At 42.8% G+C, this 24963-nt stretch overlaps 1 long non-coding RNA gene across 11 annotated transcripts in view; it reads right to left on the bottom strand.

Annotated features, from left to right (window-relative positions):
* Window positions 1–24963, bottom strand: part of LOC109396128 (uncharacterized) — a 75772-nt gene that overhangs the window by 23827 nt on the left and 26982 nt on the right. For 8 of the 11 annotated variants that reach the window (XR_002126785.1, XR_002126787.1, XR_002126792.1 and 5 more), the window contains exons 7-8: window positions 23580–23704; window positions 7687–8881 (exon numbers count right to left, since the gene is read on the bottom strand). This is a non-coding gene — a long non-coding RNA (uncharacterized LOC109396128). Of the gene's footprint in view, window positions 1–1448; window positions 1703–7686; window positions 8882–23579; window positions 23705–24963 lie in introns of all 11 variants that reach the window. The other 3 variants (XR_002126788.1, XR_002126793.1, XR_002126790.1) reach the window with 3 other exon arrangements.

The following is a 24963-nucleotide window of genomic DNA, read 5'->3' as shown; positions in this document are numbered from 1 at the left end:
CTTAGAATTTTGAGATTCAAAAAATTCAGAGAATTTGGTAGCACAGTGTTTGGGGAGAAAGGGAAACTTTCTGGGTGACAGATCGGCTACTCCCGCTGATGTGTTTCTAGAAGTGGGGGGATTTGATTGAGAAAGTCTTGGGCTCTTGCAATGATGGTGGGAAAGAAAGGTCCTTTTCACGGCTGCACTTCTATTAGCAAGTATCTCCCCTGAAAGGACAGATTGTGGTAAAGAAATGAAAATAATCTGAAGCGAAAAGTCAAAAGATAGAATTATTAAGTGTTGAATTTCCAAATGAGCATGTACTCAGAGGTGTGGCTTTTTCAGCATCTTTTTCTCCTTCCGACCATCCACTCCCACCTCCTGCATTGCAATAGCAGTTTAATAGAAAACATTTTGTGAAACAAATTGTAAGTATGTATGCATGCATATAAAACTGTTTTGAAGATAGAGCAAGTTCTAATTTGTGGAAAAAGAATTAAATATTTCTGTTTTGTGAAAAGAGTTATTTTTTATTTTGTTTTCTATTAAAATGTATTTAGTTTAAAAAAAAACCCCAAAACAAAACAAAACGAACTTTAGGGGACCAGAGTTCAACTGACTGAGGGGCTAAAACGGGAAGTTGAGAGACAGCAAGGTGGACAGAAGGAAGGAGGACGTAGGGGTTTGAAGGAAGTGTGGGAAGGGACAAACTTTCCTCTACCCTCAAGGTCCTTCTAATAATCAAATGGACGTTGACAGATTAGCAAGAGAAAATCACCCAATTTAATGCACACATGTGTGTGGGACCCCAGCACACATGAGAGTCAGAGATCTCACATGCAAGAGAGGTCGAGACACAGAAAGGTAACATGGGTGCAGAAAACCTCCTGAGCTAGGGATGATGCAAGGTGCCATGGGGGCTTGAAAGGGTTTTTGCAGGACGATGAGAAGAGAGACGCTCAGTGAGTAAAAGTTTGCCCTGCCCTATAGGTGGGTCAAACAGAGATGATGGCTGGTGATCTCTTATTATGGGCAAGGTTCCTCATTCAAGTTCTCCTAGGTGGTTAAGGGAGGGCCAGAAATTTCTCTTGAATCTGAAGCTAAAATTGCCCTTAGCTCAAAACAATCTGCATACAGTAAGGCACATGTTGAGGCAACTAGCTCTGAACCCCTGCAGCAGACTATCAAAGGATTCAAGGGAAGGTTCAAAGCAGCAAAAGGAGGAAGGAGAACAGGGTGATGAGAAGGAAGGGGGCTCCGAGGAGCCAGTCTGGGAAGGCCATGTTCCCCAAACAGGCCTCTGCACTTCTAATGATCCTTAGGAAAATCATGCCACCAGGAAAGGAAGCAGACAGAGCTGGGTTCAGACCGGGTTTCCAGTCTGCTGAGCAGCGCCATGTTTTCAGCCAGGTGCTTCTCTATTTTCCTGAACAGATGCACTTGGGACTGTAGCCCAGTCTGCCTACCTTGTGTTCCAACTCGCCCTGGGATTGTCTGAAACTTTAACCCAGCTTCCAGAACGTACTCAGAGCCTCATGAATCAAACTTTGTCCCTCTCAGCTCCCAAGGACATTTGTCTGGACCAACAGTTTAGGAGCTGGACTTCCCAGTGGAATGCCTGGTGGAATCCCCATGATATTCAGCTTTTCAAGGCTCCTACTTCAGGTCCTGGGTGAGGGGTCTGGGACTCCAGGGATCATTCCGAGTCATGGCATTATAACTGTCCGAGAAAAATATGAAGAGTGTTACAGAAACACCTCCTCAAATCCAGGATCATGAGGCCAGTGCACAGGTAAAGCCAAAACTCTGAGACACCTGTTCTTGGAGACAGAGGAAGATTTATTCAATTTGGCCAAAAAGCAAAATTCGATTTTCCCCAGAAAGCAAAAGTAGGAAGTTTTTACACAGCCAGGGAGTAAGAGTAGGTGGAGTCCCAGGGAAATGAGAGGAAGTCTGTGTTTCTTTAGTCCCAGAGGATGCTTTTTTGCATCCGACTCCTGGATGCTAGCAGCTGGTCAAAGCTACCTTGGGGACAGTCTTTCCCTCTGCAAAACAAACTCATAAATTCTCCTCAACCCTGAAGTTATCGCCTCCTGCTTGACGAAGAGGCACATCAGTAACTTAGGACTACATTCATGAGAACAAAAGCAGGTAAGCAGGCAGAGTGATTAAACTGTGGACAGAGGCCTAATTAAGAATTCAATTATTTAATTCTAGCTGCCAAAAATACAAGGGCATTAAAACTACAAGAGTTTGAAAAGGGGATAAATAGATTTTATTCAGATCGATTGCAATAGGAGAAAAGTGATCTGGGTATAGAATAGGGCTGAATTCCAACCAAAGCAGGAATTTATAACCATGAAGCCTGATGAGTTCAGTGAATGGAAGTTATTCAGAGGCAACCTCCAGGGTAAGGGGGATTCTGGGAAAACCGGATTCAAGGTTCCTGCTGAACCAGGGCCAGGTTGAAAAGCCACCACCTGGTGGATGGTGGAGGAGAAACCTGATTGGATACAGAAGGTGATCAGATCTAGAGGAAGGGAGACATTTGCTAAACTGACTAGCAGGGTTTATGTTACAGGTTTTCAAGGAACTGCAGAGATGCATTTAGGAGAAGGTTCAGGAGCCTGACTTAAGTTTAGTGATGCAAATAATCTATGACACTACCAAAGGGAATCTGCACAAAATCACTTAATTGAGGTAAGGGAGATTATGTCTGGAATACATAGGGTTTCTCTGCTCTGTAAAAAAAAGGTCAGTGGAAAACTGCAACCCAATCCAAACAGGACTAGTTATGGCCCAGGGCCTTCAAGAACGAAGGTTTGTTTTATATCCCACATACCAGTGAAATCATAGGGTTCTTGAGTTTTTCTGTCTGACTTATTTCGCTTAGCATAATAATCTCAATATCCATCCATGTTGTCACAAATGGCACTATTTCACCTTTTCTTTTGGCAGAGTAGTATCCCGTTGTGTATATATACCACATCTTCTTTATCCAATTATCTATCGAAGGACATTTTGGTTGTTTCCATGTCTTGGTCACTGTAAATAAGGCTGCAATGAACATCAGAGCACAAATAAACAAACAAACAAAAACTCATAGACACAGGCAATAGTTTAGTGGTTACCAGAGGATTACCAGAAGTAGGGGAGCTTGTGGTAGATGAGGGTAAAAGGGATCAAATATATGGTGATGGAAGGAGAACTGACTCTGGGTGGTGAGAACAGAATGTGATATATAGATGATGTGGTACAGAATTGTACACTTGAAACCTAGTAACTTTACTAACCATTGTCACCCCAATGAACTTTAATTTAAAGAAAAATAATGAAGGTTTGAATGAGGCTGTAATTATCATGTGAATTTCCTCCTGATTTTGTTATAAATATGTATATGTGTATGTCTTTGTTTTCTATTCTCTCTTCTTCCCTTACCATTCAACATGAGATATGTTAACTTTGTATCCTATTTTAAAACATATTGTTAATTGTACCACATACTATTTTTTATAGTATATCTAGGAGAAGCGTCAACATTACTCAAGGACTTTCCTTTCTCTTCTGGTGAAAAGATGATGGTGTTTTTTCCACGGGATAGAGGACACTTCTATCACTCTAGGCAGAATTATGACCTTGGTGTTGTCTTTATTTGAATATTAACTATGGCCAACGTGATGGGTATAGGTCTCCTATTGACAAAGGGTGGAGTTGTATGTATGATGGTAATTTTCTGTGAACTTGACTGGGATAAGGAAGGTCCAGACATTTTTTGTGGATGTGTCTGAGGGTGTTTCTGGAAGGGATTAGCACTTGAGTCAGTGGACTGAGTAAAGAGATCCACCCTCACTTTGTAGTTCTAATCACTTTTAATTTTGTTTCTGGCCAGTTACTCAATGTGGCCTCTTACTGGCTAGATTAGCAGATTTTGTGTGTTTAGCGGCCATGATAAACAAAAGAAAATGAGATTAAATCAGGCTCAAGGGAAAAGAATTCGATGGAGAGATGTAAACACAGACCTGTGAGGATGCTGTCTGTGTAACACAACACACTGTTTTACAGCAAACACTTTTTACAAGTAGGAAGAGTATACCATAAAATAAAATAAAAAGTATATTCTAGTAAATACCTAAACCAGCAACATAGTTATTTATTATCATCAAGTACGATGCACTGTACATAACTGTATGTACTGTGCTTTTAGACAACTGGTAGCACAGTAGGTGTGTTTACACCAGCGTCACCACACACGTAAGGAATGTATTGTGTTATGATGTTATTGTTAGGTAGAAGTCAGAAAATGGAGGAGGAGGAGGGATGGGAGGAGGTCCATAGTGCCAACAGAAAAAGCTCATAACTAGCTTTGATTAACTGCCTCCAGCAACAGGTGACAAGAGGTGGTCTGGAGCAAGATAAGGATCTGAGTCAACAGACTCCACCCATCTTAGGAGACCGTGCTCTCCCATGGAAGAGCATGTACCTCCTTTTCCCACCAAGTCAATATGTAACTCTCTCACCCACCCAGCAAACTATAAGTCCTTGGGACAAGGGCTCTCTCTCTCTCTCTGGTCCTCACTATCTCCCCCTTTCCCTCCCTCTCTCTCTGCTTCTCCTTCTCCCCCCCCTCTCTCCCTCCCCCACCTCGGCTAGGCCCATTCTCTTCCCTGAGAATGTATCACTAATAAATGCTGCTTACATATTAATCAGCCTGCTGACCTTTGATTCTTCACTGTGTCAGCAGGAAGACCTAAGACTCCTGTAACATTATCATGGCTACAACATCACCAGGTGATAGAAAAATTTCAGCTCCATTATAATCTTATGGGACCACCATCAAATATGCTGTCCATTGTTGACCAAAACATCGTTACGTGGTGCGTGACTGTCTATAAAAGACTCATACAACTTAACAACAATGATAAATCCGATTAAAAAGTGAGCAGAGGGCCTACATAGAAATTTTTCCAAGGAGGACATACAGATAGCTAACAGGTACATGAAAAAGTGCTCAATATCACTAATCATCAGAAAAATTCAAATCAAAACTACAATAAGATAACACCTCACACCATTCTTGCCAAAAAGATAAAAAATAACAAGTGCTGGGGAGGATGTGGAGAAAAGACAGCCCTCGTGCACTCTTGGTGGGATTGTAAATTGGACCAGCCACTACAGAAAACAGTATGGAGGTTCCTCAAAAAATCACAAATAAAACAAAAACACAATAGCCAAAATATGGAAACAACTTAAGCGTACATTGACAGATGACTGGATAAAGAAAATGTGACATATATACACATGAATATTATTCAGCCATAAAAAATGAAATAGTTCCATTTGTGACAACATGGATGGACCTCATGGGTATTGTGCTGAGCGAAGTAAGTCAGGCAGAGAAAGACAAATGCTATATGATCTCACTGATATGTGAAATCCAAAACAAAAACAAAACCTACCAAGTTCACAGATAAGAAAACAGATTGGTTGTTGCCAGAGGTGGGGTGGGAGGAGAAATGGGTGAATGAGATAAAAAGATACACTCTTCCAGTTAGAAAATAAATAAGCCCTATGGATGTAACCTATGCAGTGAGGGCTGTTATGGTGGGAAAGGCCAAATGGAAGCCATCAAAATTGACGATAGCGAGGAAAACAGTAAGTCAGAAGCAATACAACACCCCTGGAGGGATTGTGGGGGTTAGTGCTACTCTCACGTATTGTTAAATGCTGGGGTGGTGATTCCCACCATCCCCCTTTCCAGGTCTCCTGTTTTTGGCCTGCATAGAAGACAGATGTATCTGGGAGAAAGATAATGAATTATCGCCAGCTTAACTGAGTGGTGACTCCAGGGGCAGCTGCTGTACCAGAGGTAGTTCATTGTTTGAGCAAACTCTCTCACCCCAACGACCCAGGATGCAGCTATTAATCCAGAAAATGCCTTTTCTGCTAAGCATGTCCATAAGGCCCACAAGAAGCTTTTTCATTTCAGGCAAGGCCCGCCACACATTTCACAGTCCCCACACACTGGTACGTGAGCTCTCCAGCCCTATGCGTCAATGCTGTTTTGCAGGGATGTGGACTGCCAATGTCTCCCAGGAGATATCACACTGGTCATTCCATTAATACACTGATGCCGAGAGAACCTACTGAGCAACAATTGCAACTTCCCCATGCTTATCGGTAAGGCATCTGTGTGTCAGGGCATGGAGGAAACCCTATGAAAACTCATAGGCCTGCACCCTCAGTGGGAATGCTAGGAGTCCAGTGGTGTGGGGATTGTCTGGGTACCCTTCTGAATGTAAAGATGAATGTAGCACCTGGCCCCTCCCGCCACCAAAAAAGAGACACATCAGCTAGTGGGCCCCTCTGGGTTTGGGAAGAAAAATATTCCTCATTTAGGAGGGTTATTCTGACCCATTTATCCATGGACCTGAGAAGCTGCCCCTTTTGAGTGCGGCCAAGAAGGAGAGACGGCTTTGCAATAGGTCCAGGCTCCTGAGCAAACTACTCTGCCACGTGGGCCCCAAACTTCCACACACCGAAAGGGACAAGAAATTACACTGACAGGTAAGGTGCTGTTTGGGGTCTTGGCAGCCCCTTTTAAGAGACCCAGGGTGCAGGCTCTTAGAAATGTGGAGCAAGGCCCTGCTACACTTTGCAGATAATTTTTTCTCCTTTTGGAACAAACACTGGCCTGCTACTGGGCCTCAGCAGAGAAGGTTGACCACGAGCCACGAGGTCACCACGTGACTTGAGCTGCCCATCATGAGCTGGGTGTTCCCTGAGCACCCATGAGCGCGCACAGCTGGACTCCATCATGAACTGGAAGCTGTAAATATGTGCCTGGGCCTGGACAGGCTATGAAGTCACCTGAAGTGACCGGAAGGAGTGTCGTAAGCCCCAAGTCTCCACCCCTGCCTGTCCACGTTCCCTCTCTGAGCCTGCACCTAAAACCTCATGGGAAGCTTCTGAAGAGCAGGTGGCAGAGAAAGGAGAGGCTTGCCCTGGTTCATAGTTACCCTTCACGGTACATATGCTGGCACCATCTGAGACTGGGCCTGCACAGCACTGCACCCCTTCTCTGGGCAGTCCCCCAGGACAGTGATGGAGAAAGACCCTCCTAGGGGGCCAATCTCTGTGCAGCGTTTGTTCGTACTGCTCAGAAGGGCACAGGCCTGGCATGGTACCATGACCACAGGCCATGCCAGCAGTCAGGCGGCATGCTTAGGGGCGTGAGAGAAGCATGATGGGAAATGGGTGATGTGCACTGGGGAAGATGTGGGGACACCTCTCTCGCTGGGCAAAAATCATGAAGATATGTGTGTCCCATGTCAATGCCCACCTAAGGGTGACCTTCACAGAGGACAAATTCCACCTTCAAGTGGATAAAGTGACACATTCTATGGAGACCAGTCGGCCTCTGTCCCCAGCCATCCCTGCCATTGCCAATGGCCCATGATTAAAGTGGCCCTGGTGACAGAGATGGAGGTTTTGCACGGGCTCAGAAACAGGGACTTTGCCTCACTGAGGCAGAGGTGGCAATCTGCCAGCAGCCATCAGGAACACCAAGTATAGGAAACGGCACCATTCCCTGGGGTGATCGGCCAGCTAGCTACCTAGCGACAGGCTGATTACATCACATGCGTGTCAGCATTTTGTCCTTACTGGGCTACACACACGTATGCTCTGAATACAGATGTGTCTTACCTGCATGCAATGCTTCTGCCAAAATGCCCATCCATGCGTCTGAAGGCGCCTTACCCACCGTCACGGTGTCCCACTCAGCTTGGCTCGGGTCTAAGACCCTCACTTCCCAAAAGAAAGGTGGCAATGGGCCCATGCTCATGGCATCCACTGGTCTCACCACATTCTCAGCCATCGTGAAGCAGCTGGGTTGACAGAACATAGAAGGGTATTTATTAGATGTTCGAGAGCCATAAGGCGGTGACAGGTTGCAGGGCTGCGGCACGATTTTCCAGGAGGCCATGCACTCTTAATCTAACCCAATACATGGTGCTGTTTCTCCCGCAGGGAGAAGTGGTGATCCAGGAATCTGGGGGAGATGGGAGAGGCACCACATACCATCACCCATGGTGACAGAGTAGCAGAATTTTGCCTTCTGTTCTGATGACTTTGCGTTCTACTGAATTAGAAGTCTTAGTTCCAAAAGAAGAAATGCCTCCATCAAGAGACGAAACAGTAATTCCCCTCAATGGAAGTTAGGACTGCCACCTGGTTACAGCGTGCACCTCGTGCCTGAATCGACGTGCAAGCAAGGAAGTTTGGGTGCTGACTATGGTGACCGACTCTGACAACTGTCAGAGACAGCCACAGCCAGACACCAGCTCAAGTGGTAAAAACAATTAATTGTGGACTATGGAAGAGAAGATTCTTCAGTATCAAACTGGGCTCAATTTTGATTGCAGCATGAACAAGCAGGAATTTATAGCCAGGAAGCCTGGGGTGGTTCAGTGAGTGGGAAATTACGAGGAGGAAACATGGAGTGTAAGAGGATTTGGGATGAACTGACCTACAGGAATCCTGCTGATGGATGATGGAGAAGTGGAAGCCTAGTTAGATATCGAGGGAGATGAGATATGGAGGGGTGGGGGGAACTGGGGGTGCTGAGCAACAGGATCTTCCTGAGGATTTTACGAAGAAGGGCACAGATGGGCCTAGGAGAACATCCAAAGCCTGACTGAAGTTTGGTCAAGCAGAGTCTTGTCTGTTCCTCCTAATGTGTAGAAAGAAGAGACGTTCTTCTTTCCTTATAACAACAAGTCCACTTCTCGTTAAGGTCAAAATTTTTTCATTCAGGACCTGTTGAGTCACACGTTGAGACTTGGTCGTAGAGGGTATGTTGTATGGTACAAGCTGTCTGGCCTTGAATGAGGGACTTTTCCTATGAAAATACAAGAAGACAGTTTAAAGCTAAAACCCAGTTTCCGATTTCATAGGGCATCCTGTGTAAAGATTTCTTTTTTTTTTTAATTCAAGTTTATTGGGGTGACAATTGTTAGTAAAGTTACATAGGTTTCAAGGGTAAAATTCTGTAATATTTCATCTATATATCACATTGTGTGCTCACCACCCAGAGTCAGTTCTCCTTCCCTCACCATGTATTTGACCCATTTTACCCTCAACTACCACCCCTCTCCCCGCTTACCCTCTGGTAACCACTAAACTATTGTCTGTGTCTATGAATTTTTGTTTCTTCATTTGTCTTGTTCCTTTGTTTTTTTCAGCTTTATATCCCACATATCAGTGAAATCATATGGTTCTTGACTTTTTCTGTCTGACTTATTTTGCTTAGAATAATAATCTCAAGATTCATCCATGTTGTCACAAATGGCACTATTTCATCTTTTCTTATGGCAGAATAGTATTTCATTGTGTATATAATCCACATCTTCTTTATCCGATCATCTATTGAAGGACACTTTGGTTGTTTCCATGTCTTGGCCACCATAAATAAAGCTACAATGAACATCAGAGCACATATATCTTTACAGATAAAGGTTTTCAGATTTTTTGGATAGATACCCAGGAGAGAGATTACTGAGTCATATGGTAATTCTATTCTTAATTTTTTGAGGAACCCCCACACTGCCTTGCATAGCGACTGCACCAATCTGCATTGCCACCAGCAGTGTATGAGGGCTCAAAACATTTTTGGATACTGGGTGTGGATGCAGTGACAATCCACTGGATTTCCTGGTTGGCAGTTTTAACATCGGGATGACGGCACTGGTTTTTTTTCCCCTTTGGTGGCATTGGGTTTTTATGTCACCTTCCTGAGGGGCACACACAGCAGCAGGCACACAGTGCGTCCATATGTAGTGTGTTTATATCATGTACTCAAGCTTCTGCTTTCCGGCCTTCATGGAAAGGGCAATTTTAGCACCTAATGATTCCTAGGCAGAAGAGAGAAAAAGTAGAAACATGACTTTGAAGAGTTGTAGCCAGTTATTGGAGGAAAGTAGAAAAATGCAGGCTTTGGCAAGGATGAGCAAAATTTGCAAGGTGGAATCTACAAGGGTATATAACAGTTTCCCACTGAAAAAGAGCTGTTTTTTCCACACACACCACCATTCCATCAGAGAGAATCAAAGACTAAGTGTTTTCAAAATCAATCTAGTCTTATTAAACTTGATCTGATTATTTACATAAGTGCAGCAAGAAGAATGACTTCATGGGTCTCTCGAGTTTGCTTTGCTGGCACTTTTCATACGGGATCTCAGGTTGGACTTTTCAAAGCTTCTCCAGGAAGCCATGCCAAGAAAGTGCTACTAGAATTTGCCTGCAAAACTTATAGATTTGGATTAATTTCTCTCTTTTAAGGATCCCCAGACTATCCTAACATCCCTACATATGCCAGAAAGTGAACTTCCTTTCTGACCTGTAAGGTGGTAAACCCTAGAAGACAAATACTGGCTGGTTTTTTCATTTTTTAAAGATTTTTATTAAAATATAAATAACATACAATATTATATTAGTTTCAGGGGTACACCATAGTTATTCAACATTTATAGACCTAAAGAAGTGATCACATGATAAGTCCAGCAACCATCTAACACACTATTACTGTACCATGCTGTCACAATTTTACTGACTATACTCCCTATGCTATACATTACATCCCCATGACTTTTTTGTCTTATACCTGGAGATTTGAATCTCTATTCCCCTTTACTTTATTCCCCCCTTTTAAAAATTTTTCAATTAAAGTTGACATTTAGGGTTATTTTATATTAATTTCTGGTGCACAGCATAGTGGTTAAACATTTATATAATTTACAAAGTGATCTCCCCGATAAGTCTAGTACCCACCTGGCACCATACACAGTTCTTAGCATTTTATTGACTATATTCCTTATGCTGTACTTTACATCCCGTGACTATTTTGTAACTGCCAATTTGTACTTCTTAATCCCTTCCCTTTTTTCACACAGTCCTCCAACCCGCCTCCCATCAGTTTCTTCTGTGTCTATGAGTCTATTTCTGCTTTGTTTGTTTATTTTGTTCTTTAGATTCCACATATAAGTGAGGTCAGGCTGTTTTTTCCATAAGGGGGTTTATAAGCATTGGCTCCTTAAAGTCGACCAAAGTTTCTTAAAGTCTTCTGGTCATAAGTAATTCACCTCATTCTCAAAATAACATTCCAGTCAAAGCCTTGGTAACAACCAATGTCATCCTGTGACAAGGAGAACAGATTCTTATTGAACTTGTGCAAATAATTATATGAGGTCTGACAATTAAGTTCATGAACTCATCCTAGAAAAAGCGCTACATACCTCATTGCTGAATGTCACTAAGGTCACCTTCAAAGTACTCCCCTTGGGAAGCTATGCACCGATGCCAGCACCTAGTCCACCCTTCAAAGCAACTTTGGCACTCTTTCTGGAATGGCCATCAGAGCTGTCATTGTATTACCCTCAATGTCCTGAATGCCATCAAAATGTCTTCCTTTCAATATTTCCTTTATCTTCGGGTAAAGAAAGAAGTCATGGGGGTCAGATCAGGTGAGTAGGGAGGGTGTTCCAATACAGTTATTTGTTTACTGGCTAAAAACTCCCTCACAGAGTGCCGTGTGAGCTGGTGCATTGTTGTGATGCAGGAGCCATGAATTGTTGGCGAAAAGTTGAGGTTGTCTAACTTTTTTACACAGCCTTTTCAGCACTTCCAAATAGTAAACTTGGTTCACTGTTTGTCCAGTTGGTACAAATTCATAATGAATAATCCTGCTGATATCAAAAAATGTTAGCAACATCATTGCAACAAGTTTGCAAACTTAATTGTCAGACCTTCATATCCACATAAAAAATAAGAATATACATTAAGAGTTTTCAATTCTGGAAGATCAGATAGAAAGAAAAAGTAATTGTGGCATCTTTGTTCAAATTTCTGTAAGTTACAAACAGCTTAAAGGGAAAAGATTTCCTTTAATCCTGAAAACAAACATTAAAAAAATGCATCAAAAATCACAGTGGTTCTCATGAGTTCTTTGAGGCTCAGATAATTAATTATTCTGCAGGATCTTGGGTTAGTGGTTTTATGAATCTATTAGCTTCTTCATTATTTCTGCAAATTCTTTTTTTTAAAATATTTTTATTGGGGAATTGGGGAAAGGGGAACAGACAAGTTGCTATCCTTTTGTTCTTCAGTCTAGCTATGGAGGACATTGCTTCACAGGCCCAAGTTGGCACCATGATTGCACTCTACCCAGGCGAGGCACATCAGTCGCCGGCTTCTGGACAGCTGCTCACAGTGGCTGATGGCCGCTCATGCTGGCTGCTGGCTACACACGGTAGCCCATGCTGGCTGCTGGCTACACATGGCAATCCACTGCAGCAGGGGCTGCAGCCTACGTTGTCGCCAGCGACTCACGGCAGCCCAGCTCCAGGTTGAGCTGTTGTTCAGCATCTTAGCTGTAGAGGGCAGTGTCACTGGCCCTCATATGTGGGATCTGAACCAGGGCCCTCTGGCGTCCCAAGCCAGCTCTTAATCAACACACCAATCAGCCGGCCCTATTTCTGCAAATTCTTAATCAGTCTAGCAACACGGTCTCAAAGTGACCATGAGGCCATCACAGGGCACTTGTGACTAGCTGCTTATAAACACTTTCTGAAGAATAGAAAAGTCTAACAATCACTGTCTGTGAATGACGGATGACTTAAAATGGCCATGGCTGGAGTTCTGATGAGAATTAACTTGATTACTTATTTCTGTGGCATGTTACATTTTCACATCTGTGATGCCCAGGATTCTAACCCAGCCTCTGTTTTTCTGAGCCTTTAACCCTGGTTCCAGAGTACACTCATAAATTTAAGAATCAAAATTCATCCCCGCCACCTTAAAGGACATTTATAAAGCCATGGTTTAGGAGCGGCCTCACCAATGGACCCCTGATTAATCCATCCATGTCACTCAGCAGTCTGGGGTGGGGGCAATGAGGTGGTGTGCTATGAGAACAGCATGAAAGCATGCAGAGGGGAAAGGATGGGGGGATGGTGAAAGGGATGAACAAATTGGCAGCTACAAAATAGTCATGGGGATATAAGTACAGCATAAGGAATACAGTCAATAATATAGAATAACTATGTATGGCGTCAGGTGGGGACTAGACATATTGAGGGGATCACTTCGTAAGTTATGTAAGTGTCTAACCACTATGCTGTACACCTGAAACTAATATATTGTACATCAACTATAATTGAATAAAAATTATTTTTAAAAAGGATGTTGAGGAAACAAGCTATCAGAGAAACAAAATATAAGTTGAGATAATTAGCACAAAAATAGGGCCTGTGAAAAGTCACTGGCATGAGAAATCATGGAAAGCAAGAAGGTTTTTTTGCTTGGCTTCTCCAAAGGTTGTTCCTGGGCCTGACTACTCTTCATTAGCTTCTCTAGGTCAAGGTCAAGGTCAAGTAGAATTGTGTCCCCATCCCACCAGCCTCTGCACCTCGGCCTGGTCCTGGGTATCCTGGATAAGATTACACCAAGCCTGTCTTTTGAAACACAAAATGAGTTCACATGCACGTGTGCGTGTGTGCGAACATGCGTGATTTAATCCCTGATGACCAGACACATTAGGCTAAGTGTGGCATGTGGTAATTAAATAAAGACATGTGCCCATTAGGAGTGCAGCCAGCCCTTTTAGCACTTTGGTGCCAACAGTCCTTTCCCTCCTGTGTGTGGCTGATTCCCGAAGGCAGCTCCTTTCTGCAAATGAGGTGGCCATGCAGAGGGCAGAGCATCAAAATGCATCCCGGGCTCCAGCAAACTGAAGACTGGATGGTCACCAAGGAACCAGGTGTTCCCCTGGGACCATCTGTGCACTTCCTTGCCAAATCCCTAACAAGGACCCAGCTCAGTCAGTTTGGCAAGAGCCTCTCATTTTCCATGTCTGATCGCCTGAAGTATATCTCAGGTTTCAATTCCTTTACCCTCCACGAGGGAGGTGATGTGCGATCAGCCTGGCCCAGTCTCAGCAAGAACCCTGCTAGGTTGGTTCCGGAGCTCCTGACCCCTGATGCTTCCTCTTATGATATTCCATCCACTGCCTTTCACCAGGCTCTTAAGCCACACATCCCCACCTGCCCACGCTGTATTCAGAACTGAGCTTGTTTCTATACTGAGCTCTCTCCCCCTGTTGCAATAGTCCTGAATCAAATTTGTTTTTACTGCTTTAACTACTGCCCATCTCTGGTTTATCTTTGACATGCATGGTCCCAAAGGGGACAAGATCAGACGCATCAGTAGGCCCCTGGGACACTCCCCCAGAACTCCATGTTGGCACCTTTGCCCTCACTCCTGCCTGATTGATGGGGGATCCACTAGGGAGTGTGACTCCTAAAAAAACGCCCCAGACAAATGTCCCTTGAAGCTGGTAGGGACAGGTTTTGCTTCTTAAGATTTCCATTACACTCTAGAAGCTGTGTTAGCGTTCAGACAAAAAGAGGCTGGGGCAGAGTGCTGGGTTTCTCTGTGTGTGTGAGAAGCTGGGTCAGCGTCACAGCCAGGCACTAGCGGAGTTAGAATTCAAAGCAAGCACCTCTGTGTAAAGCTGGTTAGGGTGCTGGGCCAGTAGAAACTGGGCTGAGTGCTGCATTTCTCTGTTCAAAAGAATTAAAGCAACATTAGTCAAGCACTTGGGAACATCTCGGTGGACTGAAAAACCCTGTTCTGTAACCCATGCTGAAAATGGGCTCCACTAACTGCCTGCTTCCTTTCTTGTTGTCATAAACTTATTAAGAATCATTTGGAACTTCCATGGCCTGTATGGGAAACACATGATCGTCCCAATCTGGCTCCTCCCAAGCTCCCCCCTTCCCATCACAGCTGCTCCCGCTCACTCCTTTTACTGCTTTGGCTCTTCCCTGCAGCTCTCATGAATCCTCTGCTTTGTCCCTGCTTTAAATGCTGTACCTTCCGTCCCTCTGGCCACCCTCCCACACTCTTCCGTTCCCACGTCAGCCCCTCAGCTCACTCCAGTCACTTGAACTTTAAGTCTCCCACCTTCCACAAATGTTAAAGTCATAAGAACTGAAGGTAAAAAAAATGGGCATTCATTGAATATGAGGTCTGACAATTAAGTCCGCAAATTTGCCACCATGCGCTTACATTGGCAGCACTGTACAAACAGCTCGGTGAGGTTTCATAACCTTGGTATATCGGTGTCTCACAGCTGTGTTCATTTCCACATGTGGCAGTGTTTTGCTGAGTGGTGTTCATTATTGTTGTTGCGTGTTTTTGTGTGCTGTCGCGAAAATGTCTGAATTTCAATTAGGGCAATGAACAAACGTTAAATTTCTTGTTAAATTTGGCAAGAGTGGAAGTGAAATCAGGGACATGTTAGTCCAAGTTTATGGGGATAATGCCATGAAGGAAACGGCAGTGTACAAATGGATTACACACTTTTCTGAGGGGAGAGAACACATCACTGATGGAGAGGTCAGGGCGGCCAGTAACAGAACTGACCATTGCAAAAATTCTTCAAATTGTGTGTCAAAATCATTGGCTGACTGTGAGAATCATAGCAGACCAAGAAAACATCGATAGAGAAACAGTTAGGAAAATCTTGGCATGAGAAAGGTGTGTGCAAAAATGGTCCCAAAGGAGCTCACTGATGAACAAAAGCAAAGGAGAGTCGAAGTTTGCCTAGACCTTTTGGAGAGGCAAGATGATGTTTTGGGCTATGTTATCTCACTGGTGATGAAACATGGGTGTACCGATATGACCCTGAAACAAAGCATCAAAGTGCACAATAGAAGTCAGCCAATTCTCCAGGACCAAAAAAGTTCCGTCAGTCTAAATCAAGAGTCAAAACGATGTTGCTAGCCTTTTTTGTTTTTGTTTTAGCTGAGCCATCCTGCCACCTGTGGGCAGCTCAGCAGCAGCTCAGCTCAGGCCGGGAATCGAACTGGCGACCCTGTTGCTCAGAGCTCGCACTCTTTTTTTAAAAGATCTTATTGGGGAACTGGGGGAGTGGAACAGCATTGGGAAATTGGGAAAGGGTAACAGACAAGTTTCTGTCCTTTTGTTCTTCAGTCTAGTTGTGGAGGACATCGCTTCACTGGCCCATGTTGGTATTATCATTGCACTCTTCCCGGGTGAGGCAGTCACTTGCCGGCCATTGGACAGACACTCATGCCAGCTGCCGGCCGCTCACGGTGGCTTACGGCAGCCCACTGCAGCCCCACTGCAGCCTACACTGTCGCTGGTGACTCACAGCAGCCCAGCTGCAGGTCGAGCTGTTGTTCACCATCTTAGCTGTAGAGGGCGCAGTGTCACTGGCCCTCATGTGGTATCTGAACTGGGGCCCTGCTGCTCAGAGCTGGTGTCCCAAGCCAACTCTTACCTAATGTGCCACTCGGGCCGGCCCAGAGCTCGCACACTTGAGTGAACTCTTAACCAACTGAGCCACTCGGCCGGCCCTCTTGCTAACGTTTTTTGATATCAAAGGGATTATTCATTATGAATTTGCACCAACTAAACAGTTAACCACGTTTACTATTTGGAAGTGCTGAAAAGGCTGCATGAAAAAGATGAAAATGACCTGAACTTTTTGCCAACAATTCATGGCTCTTCCATCACAACAATGCATCAGTCACATGGCACTGACTGTGAGGGAGTTTTTAGCCAGTAAACAAATAGCTTTATTGGAACAGCCTCCCTGCTCACCTGATCTGGCCCCCATGACTTCTTTCTTTACCTGAAGATAAAGGAAATATTGACAGGAAGACATTTTGATGACATTCAGGACATGGAGGGTAATATGACGACAGCTCTGATGGCGATTCCAGAAAAAGAATTCCGAAATTGCTTTGAAGGGTGGACTAGGTGCTAGCGTCAGTGCTTAACTTTCCAAAGTTGAAGGTGACCGTCGTGATATTCAGCAATGAGGTGTGTAGCTCTTTTTCTAGGGTGAGTTCGCAAACTTAATTGCAGACATCATTCCCCAATACGATAAAATATGTAAGTTTAATTGATGAACATAAGTTCCTCTACTTAGCACCTTGCTTTTAAATGGTGTAGAGAAACTAAATATATTTCAGTCTGCTAATAAGCACGATCGATTATACTATGAAAAACTCACGTCTCTAGGAAACTATAAAATGGTGTACCATAAATTTGATACAGAATTATATTATGTGGCTGACAGTTAACAACTGCTTACTTCCTAGTTTTCTCTGTAAAAGAAAGGTGACTAATGTTGAAAATTCTCATTATATATGTAAGTGAAGCTACCACCAGGACTAGAAAGTATAAAAAAACCAAAACATCTCTATGTGATGAAGAGAACATGTAGTTTTCGTAAAGAAAGGTAGGAAGGATGTATTTTTGCTTCAGGAACCAGAGATTAATTTGTGCTAATGTAGCATGACTGGTGTTCCAGAATGAGAAAGAGAGAACAGGAAGAAGAAAACTGAATGTATATATATTTTTTAAAGTTGTAAAATTTTGTGGGAGAGAAATACTGGAAAAGGAATTATCTTGTGTGGTCAAAGCTGGCTACGACTGGATAACTATTTCTGTAAAGTTGTTTTAAAATTAGCCTTAGAAATAATACACTGATGCAAAACTGGAATTTGGTTCTCTCTCTCTCTCTCGTTCATAAAATATAAAGTTTTCTTAGATTATATACTTGCTCTATTAAGAAATTGTAAAAAAAAATTTTTTTTACTTTACCTTTTAAGTGTGCTGCCAGGGAAACCAAGATTTGTGTCTTAAAATAATGTCCTGTGCTTCATGTTGTCTTTATCAGGTCACTTGGGTTAAACGGTTACTATGCATGTTTTCAGTTACCTGTCATCCTATTTAGTCAAGTGTTCAAACCGTTAGACCGTTTGGACATTTTTCAAAATCAATATTTAAATGGAGTCTTTTTAAATCTAAATGACTTTGAAACTTCTTAGAGGGCTCCTGAAAAATATAAAAAAGAATTTGTCTCTTATCTTGTGGAAGGGAGATGCTAAGATAATTCAGTTTCTTTGGTATATAAAATTACATGGGAAGCACTATCAAATTATAGTGATGATAAACCTTCTAGGGTTATATGAAGTGGATACATGTCACCAATACAGGCATTCCAGAAATTGAAAGAAGTTCATGACAATGACAATCCCCTCCCTGTCTGGTTATTATGGTAAAATAACGCATGCCACAGAAATAACAAAATTTCCTTTGTACATTGAGCTCTCATGAGAACTTTAATCACAGTCCATTTTAAGTCATTTATTATTCACAGACAGTTATAGTTTTGCTTGGATTCTTTTCTGAAAGTATTTACAATTATCCACAGGCAAGAATGCTCCACGTTTGGCATAATGTGAATAAATTTGAATCCATGGCACTGGACTGAGTTAACATTTTCAGAAGGAATGAAAAAGCTTGATGAGTCACTAAAAACTGCTAATCCCTGATTGCGCAAAACAAGAAATAATTCCATATGAGACTGAATAAACGGATGAGGAAAATTATCGTGTTTTGGACATTTTTTGAAACTCCCCTGGTTTTTTTAAAGTTTATTCACAAAATTTCGATAAGAATCTCTTCTTGCAACAGGACACAACTGGAAACATCGGTTCTGTTTCCAAGGCTTTGATTGGACTGTTACATTTGAGGATGATGTGTGTGGAATTAGATAAGACCCGAGAGCTTTAAGGAACTAAGGTTGACTTTAGATCCCCACTGTATATAAAAAGCCTCCTTGAAAAATCTGCCTGTACCTGGCTTACAGAGTTCCCCACCTTACAGGTGACTTTCTGGCTGATGCAGGAACCTCAGGATATTTTGGAGATGTTGAGGAGATATGAATCCACCCAAATCTATAGGGATTGCAGGAAAAATCTAGTGGCAAGTTTTTGGTTTGGACTAGTAACCTCAAGAGGCTCTAACAAGTCTAATCCATACCCAGAGTAAGTGTCTATTCCATCAAGGCTAAAGCTCTGTCCCTTTCATGATGGAAGCACCGTTCTAGTGTTTCAGAAAGGTACCAGCTGGCAGGTTGATTACACTGGATTTGTCTTACCATATTCTCCATTAACCCGGAGCAGCTGACTTGAAAGACACATGATTGGAAAATCGGTGACAATATGTGACAACATGGGCGAATCTAAAGGGTATTATGCTGAGTGAAAAAAATTCAGACAGGGAAAGACAAATACCATATGATCTCACTTATATGTGGAATCTAAATAACAAAATAAAGGAGCAAACAAAACAGAAACAGACTCATAGATAAACCAAACGGATGGTTGTCAGAAGGGAGGGGCAGGTGGGGTCTGGGTGAGAAAGGTGAAGGGATTAAGAAGTACAAATGGCAATTACAAAACAGTCACAGGGATGTAAAGTGCAGTATAGGGAATATAGTCTATAATATTGTGATAACTGTGTATAGTGCCAGGTAGGGGCTAGACTAATTGGGGAAATCACTTTATAAATTACATAAATGTCTAACCACTATGCTATACAGCTGAAACTAATATAAAATAACATTGAATGTCAACTGTAATTGAAAAATTTAAATAAAATTGAAAGAGAATTGGTGACAACAAGATTCGGGGAAGAGGTGTGTGGTCAGACCTCTGCCATTGGGCCAAAACCAAAATAATCATAAGATAGATGTGTCCCAGGTGAATGCTTGCCAAAGCGTAACCTCAGCAGAGGAGGGCTTCAATAGTGGAGCAGACAGAATGACACACTCTATGGACACCAGTCAGCATCCTTCCCACTATGCCAGCGACTGCCTGCAGCCCATGAACACCCAGGTGAGTGCCCAGTCTGCCAGAAGCACACAGTAACCTTGAACTTCGGTGAGACAAATACCAGGCTGGTGGCCATGCATCACCTTGTTCACAGGCAGGAATAGAGACCACGGGGCCATTCTGCATGTCAATTACCTGCCCACCAATCACTCTATTCCACTTCCACCTGACACAGTGCCTGGCTTAAGGCTTGTTGGGTCAGGTACACCTCAGTCCATGACAGGCGACTCCAGTCACATGGTGACTTGGTGGCTTGGGGTCCGGCAATCAGTCTCCGCTAAGGCCCAGTAGCAGGACAAGAGTTATTTCTCAAAAGGAGAGTGTTTGTCTGTGGATGGCAGCAAGGCCTCATTCTGGAACTCTAAACATCTGCACTGCAGTTCACCTACAGGTCTGCCAAAGTCTCCAAACAGGCCCTTCTCTGCCAGTGAACCTTCTAGAACCACTGTGTCTACTGGAACACATGCCTTGTGAGGCAGAGCAGATGCACAGCAGCCAGACCTGTGAACAGCCATCTTATGTCTCAGGCCCTACTCAAAATTAGGGGCTTCCTGGTCACTCGATAAATGGGACACACTGCACAGTAGGTGTGCTAGGAAGGGTCAGCTACTCACCCTTTACCTTAAACAGGAGGTCTGGGCATGCCCCACACTTTCGGGTTGCAGAAAGGTCACTGAGGTAGAAGGCCACTGATTTGGGCTGAATTTATTCTCCATCCTCCAACATGCAATGTCTTACCAATAAGTTTAAAGTAGCAGCTATTCTCCCTCACCAGGTCCCATCACATGATGTCATCAGTGTAATGGGTCAATCACATGATGTCATCAGTGTAACGGATCAATCACGTGATGTCATCAGTGTAATGGATCGATGGTACTGGGGTGAGTGTGAATTCACTATTTCAATGAACCTACATATGGTACAGCCACTGCAATTAGAATTATCACTGTGATACATGTACAATAATCCACTGCCATTCTCCAACATATCTGTCTTCCTCTTTGGCCACAGAAAGAGTTGAAAGGAGGGCTTTATCAGCATTTGCTCCTTAAATGCGCTCTTAGCTCCTTAAAGCTGTCTAGTCATATCTGACTCCATGAACATCATTCTCAAAATTACCATCCCAGTCAAAGCCTCCGTAACATAACTGATGTTTACAGGTGTGCGCTGTTATACAGGAAAAGATTTTACTGAACGCATGCATATAACTTCTTGCCATAAATACAAGAATACTCACTGATAACTTTTGAATTCTAGAGGGAAAAAGTAATTTTTGCATCTTTGCTCAAAAAGGTATACTTTATCAAATTGCTGTACATTACATGTAGCTTAAGAGAAATTTTCCTTCAAGAGAAATTTTCCTTCAATCTGGAAAAGAAAACATTTGAAGAACAGCAAAGTTTCAACCAAAATGGCCGTGGTTAATGTTCTAATGCAGTGTATTTGATAAATAATTTTATTTCTGTGGCATGAAACAATTTAACATGGTAACCTGACAATGAGGGTATTGACAAATCTATCACTTCTGATTTGACAATGCATCTCAGATAATTTTACATAAAAAAACAAACCAAAAGAGTTATGTTTCCCTCTTTTACAGATGAAACACAAATACTTTGAGATTTTCCACGGGTCGTCTGAAAATTTTCAAAATTAGCCTGAGGTCAAAATGACTCCACTTAAAATCTCATTTGGGGAAGTTGTCAAAAATGTTAAAAGTTTGACACTTGACTAAACAGGGTCACCAGTCATTGAGAAACAATATGTAATTACCCATTTAACCCAAGTGATAATTACAAGATGTCATAGGCAAGTATGTAAAGTTACATAGGGGCCGGCCAAGTGGCACGTTGGTTAGGGGTTGGCTTGGGACGCCAACTCTGACCAGCAGGACCCCGGTTAGGATCCCACACGTGGGCCAGTGACGCTGCGCCCTCTACAGCTAAGATGGTGAACAACAGCTCGATCTGGAGCTGGGCTGCCATGAGTCACGGGCGACGGTGTAGGCTGCAGTGGGCGTGAACTGCTGTGAGCCACCATTCAATGGCTGGTGAGCGATTGCCTCACCTAGGAAGAGCGCAATGATAACACCAACATGGGTCAGTGAAGTGACGTCCTCCACAACTAGACTAAAGAACAAAAGGACAGCAACTTGTCTGTTCCCCTTTTCCAATTTCCCAATGCTGTTCCCCTCTCCTGATTCCCCAATAAAATCTTTAAAAAAAATTACATAGTTATAAAACATCTCTTTTAATATTGAGAACTCAGTTTTCTTAAGTAATCAGGGACCTCATGAAGAAAATATGAAGCACAGGAAATTTTTTTAAAGACATAAAATATTGGTTTCTCAGGCAAAATACTTAAAATGTAAAGAACACACTTTTTTTTTTTTACAATTTCTTACTAATAGCAGACTAATAGTCTAAGTAAACGTTTGAGTTTTTAGTAGAGAAAAAGAACCAAATCCTAGTTTTGCATTCATGTACTTTTAATTCAAGGGGAATTTTTTTTTCCCTAGGGGAAAATTTGAAAACCTTATAAACATATACATCCAATGTTAGCCATTCTGACCACACGAGATAGTTTCTTTTCCAAGATGCCTTTCCCACAAACCCACATCATTTAAAAATATTCATTCAGTACTGTTTTACTCTTCTTATTTCTCATTTGGAACAGCCTGTCACTCTCGTTTAGGACAAAATTATTCTCCTTTAACCTTAGGAAAAATGCATCCTGCATATCATTTATTATTAAAAGCACACCTTTGTTTTCATGCCTATAGAAATATGTGGAACTTTATCTTATTAGTCCTAGCAATGTCATGAACATATATTGATTAGGATTTCCAACTATCAGTACCATTGTTTTCTCTTTACAAAGAAAACTGGGAAGTAAGCAACTGCTGTCTGGCACATTGAATTTCTATCTCTATATATTTATCTATCTCTATATATTTATATCTCTCTATATTTATCTGAACTGTGTTTCTGGCAACTGTAGTAAGTTAAGGTTACCTACTTGGCAATATCTGTGGAGGAGACTTCTAAGTTTTTCTCTGTCCTGTTTTGTAATCTGATGGAAGCTGTGAGTAAATTTTAGGGAGGTGACACCCAGCAGTTGTCTTGACATCTCCAAAACCCATAAGAGTGGACAAAACATCCAGTTCTGTTCAAATTTGCTTTTCGTTGTCTTTTTGGCCTTGGGTGACTGGTTTGGGGTAGGGGGGTCCTTAGCCCCTTGAGAGCCCGCCATGGAGGTTCGGGGGCCTAACATTCAAGTGACATAGGGAGCAGACAGGGTGAAGTGGGAAGAGAAAAGTCAGGCAGAGTGGCCAGAGGCATGGGGGAGGTAGGGGTCCCAATGGGGACATCTCAGAGGGTTCAAGGGAACTGGGTGGAAGATGGAAAGCAATAGAAGGAGAAAGCAGGAGCAGCTGTGACGAGAAGAGAGGAGTTTTACAGGAGCCAGTTTGGGGAGACTTTCAATTTCCTAAAGAGGCCATTGAACTTCCAAATGGTCCTTAGCAAAGTCGTGCCAACAGGAAAGGCAGCAGGCAGAGCTGGCAAAGCACAGTTACCAGAGGGGTTCAAGAGCGGGTGCCTAGTGCACTGAGAAGCTCCCATGTTCTTACAAACAGAACCTTTATACTTATGAACAGAGAACCTTGGGGGCACCAGCCCAGCTTATGCTGCCTGGCTTCTACAAACAGAAACCCGGCGCTCTCATCTTTGTCTGGGATTCAGAGCTACCTTATTGAGGATACTCAATTCTTAGGAACCAACATCTGTCCGACGAGTCCAAGACCAAAAGTTTAGGAGTGGAACTCACCAGTGGATCTCTGATCAATCAGTCAGGAGTCAAGATGAGGGCTTCAGGGGCGCACACTTAGGGTCCCGAGTGAGGGTCTGTAGCCAAGTGATGAGCCTGATCCTATGCAAGTCACAGCACTGTAACTGTCAAAAAAACCCAAAAAAAACCAGAGCTGGTTAAAGTGGTCAAAACAGATTTTATTCAATACTATTGCAATAGGGGAAGATGAAATCTCAGTGTAGAATTGGGCTCAATTTCTGAATACATCAGGGGTGAGTAGAAATTTATAATCAAGAGGACTGGTAGGTGCCAGTGTGTGTAAAATTATTAAGAGGAAAGACCAAAGGTTCAAGGGGTTTCTGGCTAATCAGCCTAGCAGGATTCTTGCTGAAGATGGGGCCATGTGACCAGGTATCACCTGGTGGGTGTGGAGGTGAGAAACGTGGTAGATGTTGAGGGTGATCAGACATGGAGGATGAGAGACTTGCTACATTGACTTAGCAGGGTTTTTACTAAGGTTTTTATTTAATTTATTGGGGTGACAATGGTCAACAAAACTACATAGGTTTCAAGTGTACAATTCTATAACACATCATCTATTTATCACATTGTGTGTTCACCACCCAGAGTCAGTTCTCCTTCCATCACCATATATTTGATCCCTTTTACCCTCATCTACCACCCCTCTTCCCCCGCCCTTACTCTCCGGTAACCACTAAATTGTTGTCTGTGTCTATGAGCTTTTGTTTCTTTATTTGTTCGTCTTGTTCCTTTGTTGCCTTCAGTTTTATATCACACATATGAGAGAAGTCATATGGTTTTTGACTTTCTCTAACTTATTTTGCTTGGCATAATAATCTCAAGATCCATCTATGTTGTTGCAAACGGCACTATTTCATCTTTTCTTATGGTAGATTAGTATTCCACTGTGTATTTGTACCACATCTTCTTTATCCAATCATCTATGGAAGGGCACTTTGGTTGTTTCCATGTCTTGGCTGCCATAAATAATGCTGCAGTGAACATTGGAGTATATACATATATCTTTACAGATAAATGTTTTCAGATTTTTGGGGTAGACATAATACTTGCTAAGGTTTTACAAGCCCATATGGGTCTAGGAGAAAGTTCATGAGCCTGACTAAAGGTTGGTCAAACAAAGAATCTGCCATTACCAAAGGGAAATTGGACAGTTATGCCACAGTGAACATAAGGAAATGTATGTCTGGAATGTCACCATGCCTTGTGATTAAGGTCGATGAGAAAGTACATACAATAACCTGATCCAAGCAACAGTAGCAATGGCCCAGACCCTTCATGAATGAAGCTTTGGTCACCCCACCAGGTAAAGAACCACAACCAGCTGAGGAGCTTGTTGAAGAAAAGAAACACATAACATTCA

Source organism: Hipposideros armiger, unplaced genomic scaffold (genome assembly GCF_001890085.2).
Source record: "Hipposideros armiger isolate ML-2016 unplaced genomic scaffold, ASM189008v1 scaffold_504, whole genome shotgun sequence".
NCBI lineage: Eukaryota > Metazoa > Chordata > Mammalia > Chiroptera > Hipposideridae > Hipposideros > Hipposideros armiger.
Note: the sequence above shows the minus strand (reverse complement) of the source record. Positions and strands in the feature narration are given on the sequence as shown.